Genomic DNA, 12,905 nt, shown 5'->3' on the forward strand with positions numbered 1-12,905 from the left:
TGCTTTTCCGGTAATATATATTATATATAATAGTTTACTTATTAATTATGTTAACTTATAATCAAGACTTAAAACCAATCGTTAAAACAATAATCTTATTTATAGGTTAACTTGTGCTTGTTTAAAGTTGGTTCTTGCTTTATCTATCACCGCATCGTTTATCATGTGAGTAATCTCGTACCTAATCCCTTTTTAGTTTTAATGTTTTGGGATGTTCATGTGTTTGTACAAAACTTGAGTCTTAAAACTGTTTATGAACTTTAGTCGCGCAGTATCCCATGTGTTGAGGACGTTTACTTGGCTGTTTATTTGTATGTGTGTATCATTAACCGCTTTGTTCGGCCTATTCCGCAGTTCCGTTGGTACCATTAGTTGAACACGGGAGACCTATCGTTTACGGTTTTCTTTGTTTACACTTGCACAGATATTTTCTCGTTTTTATGCTCAATTGGGAGCATGGATTGAACTATGATCTATGAACTATCTTAGGCTTGATCACAATCTGATTACACCCTTGTTAAACTCTAGACATACACGTGTTGCGCGCAGATTTACTGTGATTATCTATGATTATCTATTAAACTTGATTTCTCACCAACACGCAAGTGTTTGACGTTTATTTTAACACATGTTCAGGTTTGCAGTAGCTGTTTTGGAGCTTGTGGACACGTAGGACGTTTTTACTTTTGGACCTAGAATTAAAATGTATCAAGACAAGTTAATGTTGTTTGAATGTTATAATTTATAATATATTGATTTATGTTTGATTTATGTTCTTTATTTTCCCCGCTGCGCGTAGCGCGATAAAATGTGTATTAATAAATATTGACACCAATAGTGTCGCGAGTAATGAAGCAATATGTGGCGCCCCGATGTATAATCCGCCTTTGGTCGGGGTGTTACAAGTTATAGTTTACTATGATTTTAAAATTTATTTTAATAGATCTGCAACTTCAATTTTGATATTTTCTTATTTTCTTATCTTTCACTATTAATATTAATGAATGAATCAAATAAAATTTACATTTAATAAAAATAAACTTGAATTCATATATTGATATAACTTGAAATATAAGGGTCATATGTTAAAATGTTAAAAAAAAAGGTGAAGAAGGCTATAAAAGTGACAAATAGCAAAAATGAGTAGTTATTTATTAGAATAGATAAATTAACTTTGTGAGTCACACAGACTTAAAAGGCAATAAACTTGACAATCAATCGGTTGTCTAGTACTCTAGGCAGAATGGGAAATATGAATAATTTTAGTGTTTGAAATTTTTTTAAAAACTTAGTAATTTATGCTCCATTGATTTTCATAACTTCTAATAAAGGCTTGAAATTGAAATATAAAACGAAAATGGAAAATAAACATACACTTATCTTTATTAAACATTGACATGGCTACATTATGGTCAATGTGGCATGTAAGTGTTATCAAATATATGTAGGTTTATTCCGAATTCATGGAAAGCTTGCATAACACTTTCAAAAAGTTTTTGGAAGATGAAGTTAGTGTGGTTATTAAAGTCGGGTTATGTCCAAATGGAGAACCGTGGTATCTTCTTGTTCAAAGCGCGGTTGGGAGTATCCAGGTGTTGGGGCATTTCAGGTAATCCATGATATAGTTGTTTATGTAATATTGATGTGTATACAGTATACATGTCTAATTAGGTTTTATAAATATAAATGTTACGTGTTTAGGTTTTATAAATGTGTGTTTGTCTTTATGACTGGTTAAATATGTCATGCATAAATAATTTTTAGTATAATTCTATTTTTGATTGCCTCGCAAGTAAAGTTTTTGCCTCACACCTACAACTTTGCGCCTCACCTTATTTAAACCAAGCAACACACCATTGACTAATTCACACACATGTCTAGAGTCACTCTACTTCATTAATATCTCATAATCACAAGTATAGATTTAATTACCATAACTTGGATATCATGTGAATCAAAATATGTTACACTTTACTTTTCAAGCATATAGATCATTTATTATACTGTTGCTTTTTTCAGACAACTACATTGTAACATGTTATGACAACTACATGGTAAAAAACTAGGAGAATAAGGTTGTTGAAGACCAGTACAGGTTCTATGACCAAGTACCAGAAATGGAAAGCTCGTAAAATTCCAAACCAGATGTCTCTGATTTTTTGGTAATGCGAGCACGTTTGATAACCGGAAATCAAAATACTTTCTTTATTGGTACGCTCAACAATTAATCAAACATGGTGATCAAGTTCTTTCTAAGGCCAAATGTATTTTTGGAGAAAAAAATTGTTCTTAATGTAAAGGTAAGTTGGTTTAAATGAAAAATAAAACGCATCTTTTTTTTTCTTTCTCTTTAGGAAGCTATTAGCATGCAAAGTATTTTGAGATTCCATTTTAATGATTTGCTGATACTTTTTTAATTATGAGCAGGTATCAGGCATTCATTGGTGGTTCACCCATGAGGGAGGAAGCCACGCCTCCGAGCTAACCGCTGGCCTTTTCAATTCATGCGACCATGATAGTTACGCCACATTTTTAAGGATGTTAAAAGCTAATAAAGCTGGCTTAAATGTCGCAGTGAATCGATCTTCCGAATCATGTCAGAACAATGAAGTAAAAATCTTGACAAGTGGATGGAAGAGGTAAGGATATAGTTGGTCCAGTGCCCATTTGTGGCCTAGTGGTAGAAAAGTTTGCGTTATCCGTTGAAGATTCAAGTTTGATCACCACTTGTGTCACTTTGGATGGATATTAACAATGAAGAATTTGAGTAGTAACTTTTTCAAATATAAAACATTACATGTCTGAAAGTGATTGGTATATATTGACCTTGCATTTTAACATATATATAGTAGACGAAACTATTTGAAAAAATAAATGGATAGATTTAAAGCATATATTTTAATTTATAAATTTATATAACAATTTACAATAATAATAATAATAATAATAATAATAATAATAGATAAATGAACTGATTTAAAAAAATGGATCGAGTTTTAATCATATATTTATAATTTAACGATTAAAAAATTACTTTACAAATGAAAACGTATTTGAGTTTTGAATTTTTTTTACAATCTTCTATAATATGCATAGTACAATATGTTAATTATAACATTTGAAATTATATTCTTTTCAATCTTTGACAAACATAGTTTATTGTTAATTTTTGGATTTCATCAAGTATTTTGGAATATATAGTAAAATAATATATTAATATTTATTTTTATAAAAGTATAGAGATATAATATAAATAGAGTGTAAAATGAAATGAATAATTATTGATCTATTACATATATTAGGGTTAATTAATATGTTAGTTTTGCAGGAGAGAAATTATGAGAATTAACCAAAAGATAATAAATGTCCACAATTATTTTACTTAATTACAATTGAGTGACTAATATAAAACTTAAAAGACAAAATGGCAAAAAACGTTCATTATGTTTGCACGGTTTTTCAATTGACGTCATTTGACAAACTTAATGACAGAAAACATCATTTATGCTTAAAAACTCTATCACGTTACGTCCTTTGACACTTGTTAATTTTTCTGATTAAATCTGGTCATGTGCTTTGCACATGAGGGTATATTTGTAAATTTACAGTTAATTTAATAATCAAAACTAAATTATAAAAACATATTAAACACAATCACCACACACTCACATTCTCTCTCTCTCTCAACCACCACCATTGCCAAACAACCACCGTCTACAACCTCCATTATCCACCGTCCTCCCCCCTCCACCACCGCCACCCACCTCTGCAGCCAAAAACCAATTAAAAGCTCTCTATCTCTCTCAAAAACTCTTTACAACCTCTGCAGCTATCGTCCCCCATATCAAAGACGGAGACGATGGTTCCGACGTGATTTCCGGCGATCGGAGGCGAGATGATGTGATTCAGTTGTCTTCTCCAACAACGAGGAAAGAGAACGGCCACGAATCTGACGCAAAAGAAGATTCCGATCACTAAGGTAAGTGTCGACAACCTAAAACCTCGATTATCGACAGATGGCGGTGGTGTGGGTTGATGGCGATACCTGTTTTGCTACGATTAGGGTTTCAGAAGACCAAAGATGATGCTGATGGTGGTGGGGGGTCAGGTGGATACGGTCCCGGGCGAAGGTGATGTTCAAAGGCGGTGGGTTTTTTTTGGTGGTCAACGATGACTGTCTTGGTGGTGAGAGGTCAGGTGAAGGTGATGTTCGAAGGCCTAGGATTTTATGAAGTTAAGAGAGAGTGAAAGATATATGCCGAAACAAATATTATTAAACAAATATGCAAAATTACAAAAATACCATCATGTGGCTTGCACATGACCAGATTTAACCAAAAAATTAACAGGTTTAATGTCAAATGACGTAACGTGATAGAGTTTTTAAGCATAAAGGATATTTTCTGTCATTAAATTTGCCAAAGGACGTCCATCGAAAAACTGTGCAAACATACAGGACGTCTTTTGCCATTTTGTCAACTTGAAATAATAATAAATTTTTAAATTTTAATAATTAATATATAAATATAAACAAACAGACCTACTTTTATGAAACACCCTCTATCTCCTTTATCATTTCCCCCTCACTCTCTCTACACAACCCCCACCTAAAAAGTCATTGCATAGACTTAAAGGTGTTTGGGATTTCTTATTTTACATTCTTATAGCTTTTTATTAAATTAATAAGCTATAAAAGTGTAACTTATGGAATTTTCACCTCTCACAATATAAGCAATCCCAAATACTTTATTACTTTTCACAAAGTAAGTTATAAGTTGATGAAAATAAGCAATCCCAAGTACCCCTTAATTTAAACCTCATTCAACTAATGTACGTACAATGTCAGTGCTAAGTCGCTTTCCCACTTTAACCATAAAAACCCAATGCCAGATTTGAGAAAAATGTGAATGGAATAGTGTACTATACATATCAATTAATAAACCGGTTAACTAAACCGACCTCGGTTTAGAACCAATTTTGCAGAAACCGGTTTCGAACCGATTGAAACCGTAGGTTCGGAATCCGTTTGTAATTTTCTCCACCAACACTGGTTTCAAATAGGTTAACCGAACCAAAACCGGCAAAAAATGGTCAAAACCCGAAACGAAACCGATCAAAACCCGAACATAAACCGATCATACATAGTCAAAAAACCGATTTCAACCCGAACCAAAACCGTTCATAAACCGGTTTTGACTTTTATTGACTAAACCGAAATGGTTTCAACCCAAAATCGATTTTGAATTTTATACCGATTTGTGCATTTGGCATAGATGGTAACTCGTGGACAGCTGGCATTCATGGTAAACGGTCACCAAACCCAACTTCTGTAACATATCACCTCGTAATTAATGTTAACTCAATTTGCATAAAGTTAAAATATAATTACATTTTAACTTAGGTTGGTGACCTGTATTTACTTCACCAAAATAGCGTATCCATATTTGCCATAAATGCATTTCAGGGATAGAAAACCTTTTTTCATAAGTTGACAGCACTATCAATATTACTTTTATTTTATTTATGAATTCACACTTTTAATTTTATTAACCATGTTATATTTAAAACTTTTCAATTTGTATAATAATTGTTATTACTATATTTGCTTAATTGTTTTTAAACGACCAATAGATAAAAAATTGTCTAGATATTTTGTACGAGGTGATCAATGCCAAAAGGCCACCGGCCAACTCAGCCATACAGAGCCTTAAGCGCCTCAAAAATATCTCTCAAGTTACGGAGAAAACCTACCCGTCCAAAGGCCGGCTAATGATAAAACCCGGACGCTCTCATTATTGAACTGGTCTCAGTCTCCCTTCATTGAGTCACTCATGCCCCTCACAAAGTGTTGTCTGTGAGGATTATATAACAATATCGATGCATTTTGATAGGCAATCACATCTATGTAAATTACCTATTGATAGAGAAAAAAAACATTGGTTTATATGTAAATGGGTCGAACCAAGCTTGACTTGGTTTATACATGATCTGAGTGGAGCTGGCTCAGTTATAGACAGAGGATTTCGAGCGGAGTATTTTTGAGGTTTTTAAGAGAATGTCGAGTAAGGAGCTATGTGACGATCTACAACAAGTGAGAAACAAGTGTAGGGGTATGGTACTAAACCCGGTTTTACGACCCTAAATTTATTATGTTTGGCTTATTTTATTATATGGACTAATACAATGTTATTGGGCTGAGGAGGTTTTGTGGAGGTAACCCTAACTGGGCTAGGCCCATTAGGGTACCATGATGGTGGCCATGAGGCTCTCTATATAAGGAGGTCTCCACTCCTTGTTAGAGGGTCATGCTCAATAAGAGCCACCACCCTATTTTTGTGTCTGTAAACAAGAGATCCTCAGGATTTCTTAGCAGTCACCTCCACACCCCCGAAAAGCCATTGCAGGTCTCAAGCAATCGAAGAAGAAGATCAAGTCGTGGTTCGTTCATCTCGAAATCAGTGGAAACATCGTCATGGATCAGGTCAGATTCATTTCATGCTTCGACATTGGCGCCATCCGTGGGACGGCAACGAACTACCCTTCGATTTTCGTCTCGGCTGTCAGATCTCTCCCAGGAAAAACCCAGATCTGGAAGTTTACAGAAAAAGGCTTCAAGGCTTGTTCTATTAAAGCTCAAAAAGATCCTTAGATCTAAAAGAGGCTTCCAGATCTGCGCAAAAAAGAAACTACCTGATTCGGATGATCAAGCCTCCGGATCTGTGATGGTTTTAAATTCTCTCCGCTACGAGCTTCAGATCTATCTAGATCTGATTTACAGATCTAGATCTAGATTACAGACCTGGATTTTGGGTTTAAAATTACAGATCTCTCAAATTGTAGATCCAAAAATTACCAGGCTTCCGCCGCCATGCACGCGCGCTCGCGGATTCTCACTCCGCAGCCATGCATGTGCCACCGCGGGAACCACCATGTGGGTTTCGCGCAAAAGACCTCCACCATGTGGGTTTTGCGCAGAAGACTGCCACCACGCATGCTCGCTGGCGGGTCACCATTCCGCCGACATGCGTGAGCGCAACTCTCCGCCATGCACTCGCGCCCGCGAGTCACCACTCCGTCGCCGTGCATGCGCACATAAGGCCACGCGCCAAACTTAAAGGTTGGGAATCCTCATAAACCCATAAGGCCAAGCGCCAAACTTAAAGGTTGGGAATCCTCATAAACCCATAAGGCCACGCGCCAAACTTAAAGGTTGGGAATCCTCATAAACCCATAAGGCCAAGCGCCAAACTTAAAGGTTCGGAATCCTCATAAACCCATAAGGACAAGCGCCAAACTTAAAGGTTGGGAATCCTCATAAACCCATAAGGCCAAGCGCCAAACTTAAATGTTGGGAATCCTCATAAACCCATAAGCCACGCGCCAAACTTAAAGGTTGGGAATCCTCATAAACCCATAAGGCCACGCGCCAAACTTAAAGGTTGGGAATCCTCATAAACCCATAAGGCCACGCGCCAAACTTAAAGGTTGGGAATCCTCAAAAACCCATACGGCTTCGCGCCGAATACAAGACCGAACGCGGCTCCGCTCCGCTCAACACGCCGTCATAATTAAACCTATTAACACAAGCCACGTCACATGCGCGCCACCGCGGGTCAACCATTCCGCCATCCTACATGCGCACCGCCATGATGCTTGAGCGCAGTCGCATATCACATGCTCATGCGCCACTTATGCTCACGCATCACATATGCTCACGCATATTACATATGCTTACGCATCACATGCTCACGCATATCACATCAGCGCACGCAACATCTGCGCATGGCGCATGACACAGCCTGTGCGCACGCGCATGCAACATCTGCGCGTGGCGCATGACACAAAGTCTACGCGCACGCGCATGCAACATCTGCGCGTGGCGCATGACACACAGTCTACGTGCACGCGCATGCAACATCTGCGCGTGGCGCATGACACAAAGCCAAAGCCTATGCGCAAGCGCATGAAACATCTGCGCATGACACAAAGTCTACGCGCACGCGCATGCAACATCTGCGCGTGGCGCATGACACACAGTCTACGCGCACGCGCATGCAACATCTGCGCGTGGCGCATGACACAAAGCCAAAGCCTATGCGCAAGCGCATGAAACATCTGCGCATGACACACAGTCTACGCGCACGCGCATGCAACATCTGCGCGTGGCGCATGACACAAAGCCAAAGCCTATGCGCAAGCGCATCTGCGCATGACACAAAGCCAAAACCTATGCGTAAGCGACACAACAAATGAGAATAGTCTAATCCCAAATCAGGATAAGGACAACTTTATTTAGCAGCAATGAACTAGGGGACTATCGTGGTATACCACCACTACATTATCGCGATGGAAGACATCCGAATCTTAGGGCGGGAGCCTAACAATATCCCAAACGGCCACGCGCTAATTTGATATGTTTTTGCAGGTTCGGCTACGAGTCGCACAAGCACATATGACATTATTATTATCTGGCCGATTGCGCCTCCATTATTATTTTGAAAACAAGCTGGGATAGTCATCCTGCGTAGAAGAGGCCCTTGTGGGCCAGTCATTATCGTCATATTATAGCTCATAAGCCGCAATGTGCGCAAGCTTCATTATTTTTATAGCTCGTAAGTCGCCTCGTGCGCAGGCTTCATTATTCTTATAACTCATAAGCTACCCCGCGCGCAAACTATTGAGCATCATTATCGAGATGCGCGCTCTATCTTTTATCAGGCCTCGCGCCACTATCGTAAGTCGACATTGCGCGCAAGCTTCATTATTTTATAGCTCGTAAGTCGCCTCGCGCGCAAGCTTCATTATTTTATAGCTCGTAAGTCGCCTCGCGCGCAAGCTTCATTATTTTTATAGCTCGTAAGTCGCCTCGCGCGCAAGCTTCATTATTCTTATAGCTCGTAAGCTACCTCGCGCGCAAACTATTAAGCATCATTATCGAGATGCGCGCTCTATCTTTTATCAGGCCTCGCGCCACTATTGTTATGATGCGTGCTATATCTTATTCATGCCAGTGCACCATCATTATCATAAAGATCACAACATGTCACCATCATGGAGAAAACCTCCCAAAACTCAAAGACAATAAAGACAAGGCCGAAGAAAAGGGAAAAAAAACCGCCTCATGTCCTAACACACCTTATAAAGTCCAGCGCTCCACCTAAACGCTTGCACGCCTAGGAGCAACACTGGACTTGGGGGGCTTGTAGGGGTATGGTACTAAACCCGGTTTTACGACCCTAAATTTATTATGTTTGGCTTATTTTATTATATGGACTAATACAATGTTATTGGGCTGAGGAGGTTTTGTGGAGGTAACCCTAACTGGGCTAGGCCCATTAGGGTACCATGATGGTGGCCATGAGGCTCTCTATATAAGGAGGTCTCCACCTCCTTGTTAGAGGGTCATGCTCAATAAGAGCCACCACCCTATTTTTGTGTCTGTAAACAAGAGATCCTCAGGATTTCTTAGCAGTCACCTCCACACCCCCGAAAAGCCATTGCAGGTCTCAAGCAATCGAAGAAGAAGATCAAGTCGTGGTTCGTTCATCTCGAAATCCGTGGAAACATCGTCATGGATCAGGTCAGATTCATTTCATGCTTCGACAACAAGTAATATCTATGAAGTGAGAAACAAGTAATATCTATATACAGGGAAATAATTAAGAAAACTTCAGGTGTATTTAATTATTGCTTTTATGAATTAAGCCATACAAAGGCTTGTAAACAAACAAGTCTACAAGCAAATTTCTGACAAATTTCATAACAATTTTATTTGGTGAGTTTAATGCTGGTTAGATGGTTGGCTATTCAGGTGTATTTAATTATTGCTTTTATGAATTAAGCCATACAAAGGCTTGTAAACAAACAAGTCTACAAGCTAATTTCTGACAAATTTCATAACAATTTTATTTAGTGAGTTTAATGCTGGTTAGATGGTTGGCTATGTATAGTGGAGGACTATAAAAGGGGGCGTTTTTTTAGAAGACCTATACTCGTGAATTCAAATATCAATTTTTAGTATATCCCTACTTTATAAGATTTTTATATCAAATATTTGGTGAGATTATTTTTTAATTTAATAAGATGTTATAACCCGTTTAAGAAATATATGGGTTTGATAAGACTCATACCCGTGAATTTGGGTCAACGCATGAGAAGCCTCTATTTAAAAATTAAGCAAATCTGATGACTCCAAAAAAGAGGGAAGCGACCATATCATGACACCTAAGATTTTTGGGTTTTCGTATATATAAATTATAGATAGATAGATAGATAGATTATAAATTAGTTGGTCGTTAAAAAAAAGATAGATATTATTGTTATTGTTATTATTTTAACAAGACACTTAATATTATAAGTTCAAAACCTTAACCGAGCTGCTTCATCTCTCACTTTCTAGTATGGTACAGTGCTCCATCGCTTTCAAGCTGCTAATGCTATAACTATAAACACATAGACTTAACTCTCCTCAACAACTCCCTTTAAATCATAACTCTTCATCTCCTGTTATATATAATACTCCACCTACTTCATATTTTCCGGCAAACTCCTAAACCATCTCCGGCCGGCAGTCCCTTCAACACCCAGGTAAAAACCTCATAACGTTTGTTTTCACTTCAAGATATGTGTTAATTGTTTAGGATCATTTTACTTAAAAACTCAATAGTGATGCCATGACTCCATGAGCTCACAGAAGGTTTTTTTGGGTACTTTCGCCGGAAAAAGTTACCGATAACCGACCTATTTAAAGTTCGGGCTAGATCGGTTCGGATTGTTAGATTATAGGGTTTAGATCTAAATTGAAAAAAAATATGTGTTTTTTTTAACTAAATATTGTCAAAGTTCATCATGCGGCTAAAAAACATTATCAAAATCATCATTTTACAATATGATATGAGAATGTTCACACATGTGCCAAAACTTAGGGGTGTTTGGTTGAACTTTTAAAACTTGCTTATTTGCTATTTGTTTCTTGAAAGCAAAAGATGTTTGGTAAAACAACTTCAAAAACTTCAAAATGTAGCTTTTCAAAAGTTATTTTTGCTTTTCAAAAAGCAAATAACTTATTTTTTTGTTTTTATTTATATGTTACAACTCTCACTGCTTTCTTCACCTAACCTCTCACCACAACTACAAACCAGTGTATCAGGTGGTCCAAAACTTGGCATTTTAAGTTATACATATAAGAGATGTTAATACATGATATATTAGTTATGATAGACGTTATATGCTGTGATTTTAGGTATGATACATGTTAATTTTTGGAATTATGGGTTTGTATGTGTGTACTTAGCCCACATTTTGTGTTACTGTATATGTATGAATTTTTTATTTTTTTTTGTAATGTGATTCATGTGTAAAAAATAACAGAATTACATATAATTTTTAAAATAAACAAGTTGGTTTGCGAGCCGACTCGGACTCGGTTACTTTGTAAATGAGTTGAAACTTGACACTGAGCCCAGTAGCCCACCTTTTGTGATTGTATGAATGTGTATAACTAATTTTTAAAATATTTTTAAAGTATATAAGTTGGATTGTATGTTGTGTTGGATAATAAGCAAACTCTTCCATTTTACACTTACAAGTCTCGAATGAAACAATGGGGAGGTTTGCTATTATGAGTAGAGGGTGTTAATCGGGTCAATCCTATATCAGGTCGGGTTATTGGGCTTAATAACTAAAACTAACCTGCAACCTTACCCATCAAGGTTCGGGTTATTTGGGTTCTGTCGGGCCGGGTTCATTGTGTTAGCTTGGTCATTCTATATTTTGAAGTTAAATAACAAATATTGAAAATGTCACTTGAATTGTTTGGTATAAAGAAGCTCCCAATATGAACACTTCTTTTTAACAGTTTGTCTTTTGGTGGTTTTTTTTATCTCTTTTACTTTTTATTATTTTTTTTTCAACTTGGTAATCATTATATGGGTTCAAGATTTGTTTGATGTGTTAACAAATAAACCAGTAAAAAGCTACATTCAATTTTTGGAACTTTATGAGGTTCTCTCTTTTATATAAAAAGTGCAAAAGATATTAATAAAAGGCTTGGTAAGTGGACATTTGGCCTTTGGTGAACTAGATTGGGTTATTTGGGTTAACCCGAAACCCGATAAATTTTTAAAAACGAACGCGTAATTCGACGCTATTAATAATTCGGGTTTGTCGGGTCAACCATAATAATCTGATTAAAACTTTGTTTACCTCATTTAACCCAAACTTAATTGGCCTATCCAGGTTGGGTTAATCGGTTTAGAGCATTTTTACACCCCTAATTATGAGATGTGTGTAAATGTGGCAACTTGAAACAAATAAACTAGTTATCATATGCCATGTTATTTGTGTGACTTTCTTAAACCATGAAACTATTATGCATAAGTCATGTTTTTGTTATGCAGCGAATAAAGCAAATTGTGAACAAAAAGTCGTAAACCAAGGAGGAACATCAACATACACAAGTTCTTGCTACAATAAGTAATGCTAAATCGGCTCAGAGTTGTTCGATGGGACGATTGATGCTAAAGCCGCATAATATCTTGTAAGCATTTATTTAACTCGTCTCTCTCTCTCTCTCTCTCTATATATATATATATATATATATATATAATATAAACTCATATAGTGAGAACCATTTTGAGTTTTAAGAACTCGAAAGAACTCAACTTAACAATTTTTTTTTCGAATTTTTTTTTACACATGTGTAATACGTAAGTGTAAGTAATGTGCAAAAAATTACTATATTTTTTTACACACCGAATCGACTTTTTACACATGTGTAACTAACGTTTAAACTTGCGTAATTATCAAAAATACTTATTCTCTCTCCTGCTTCATTTTTTAATTAGATTTAATCTCAGCCACATATTTCATATCATTTAATTAAATGCGTGGTTCAAAATTGAGTT

At 36.7% G+C, this 12,905-nt stretch overlaps 1 long non-coding RNA gene across 1 annotated transcript; it reads left to right on the forward strand.

The window, feature by feature from the left end:
• Window positions 1-1,411: 1,411 nt before the first annotated feature.
• On the forward strand, window positions 1,412-2,735 carry LOC143621017 (uncharacterized). The gene is made up of 3 exons (XR_013151441.1): window positions 1,412-1,609; window positions 2,020-2,300; window positions 2,428-2,735. It is a non-coding gene; the product is annotated as an uncharacterized LOC143621017 (long non-coding RNA).
• The last annotated feature ends 10,170 nt before the right edge of the window (window positions 2,736-12,905 follow it).

This window comes from Bidens hawaiensis, unplaced genomic scaffold, assembly GCF_021521415.1.
Source record: "Bidens hawaiensis isolate Kalapana, Puna unplaced genomic scaffold, B.hawaiensis_p1.1 tig00002772_1, whole genome shotgun sequence".
NCBI lineage: Eukaryota > Viridiplantae > Streptophyta > Magnoliopsida > Asterales > Asteraceae > Bidens > Bidens hawaiensis.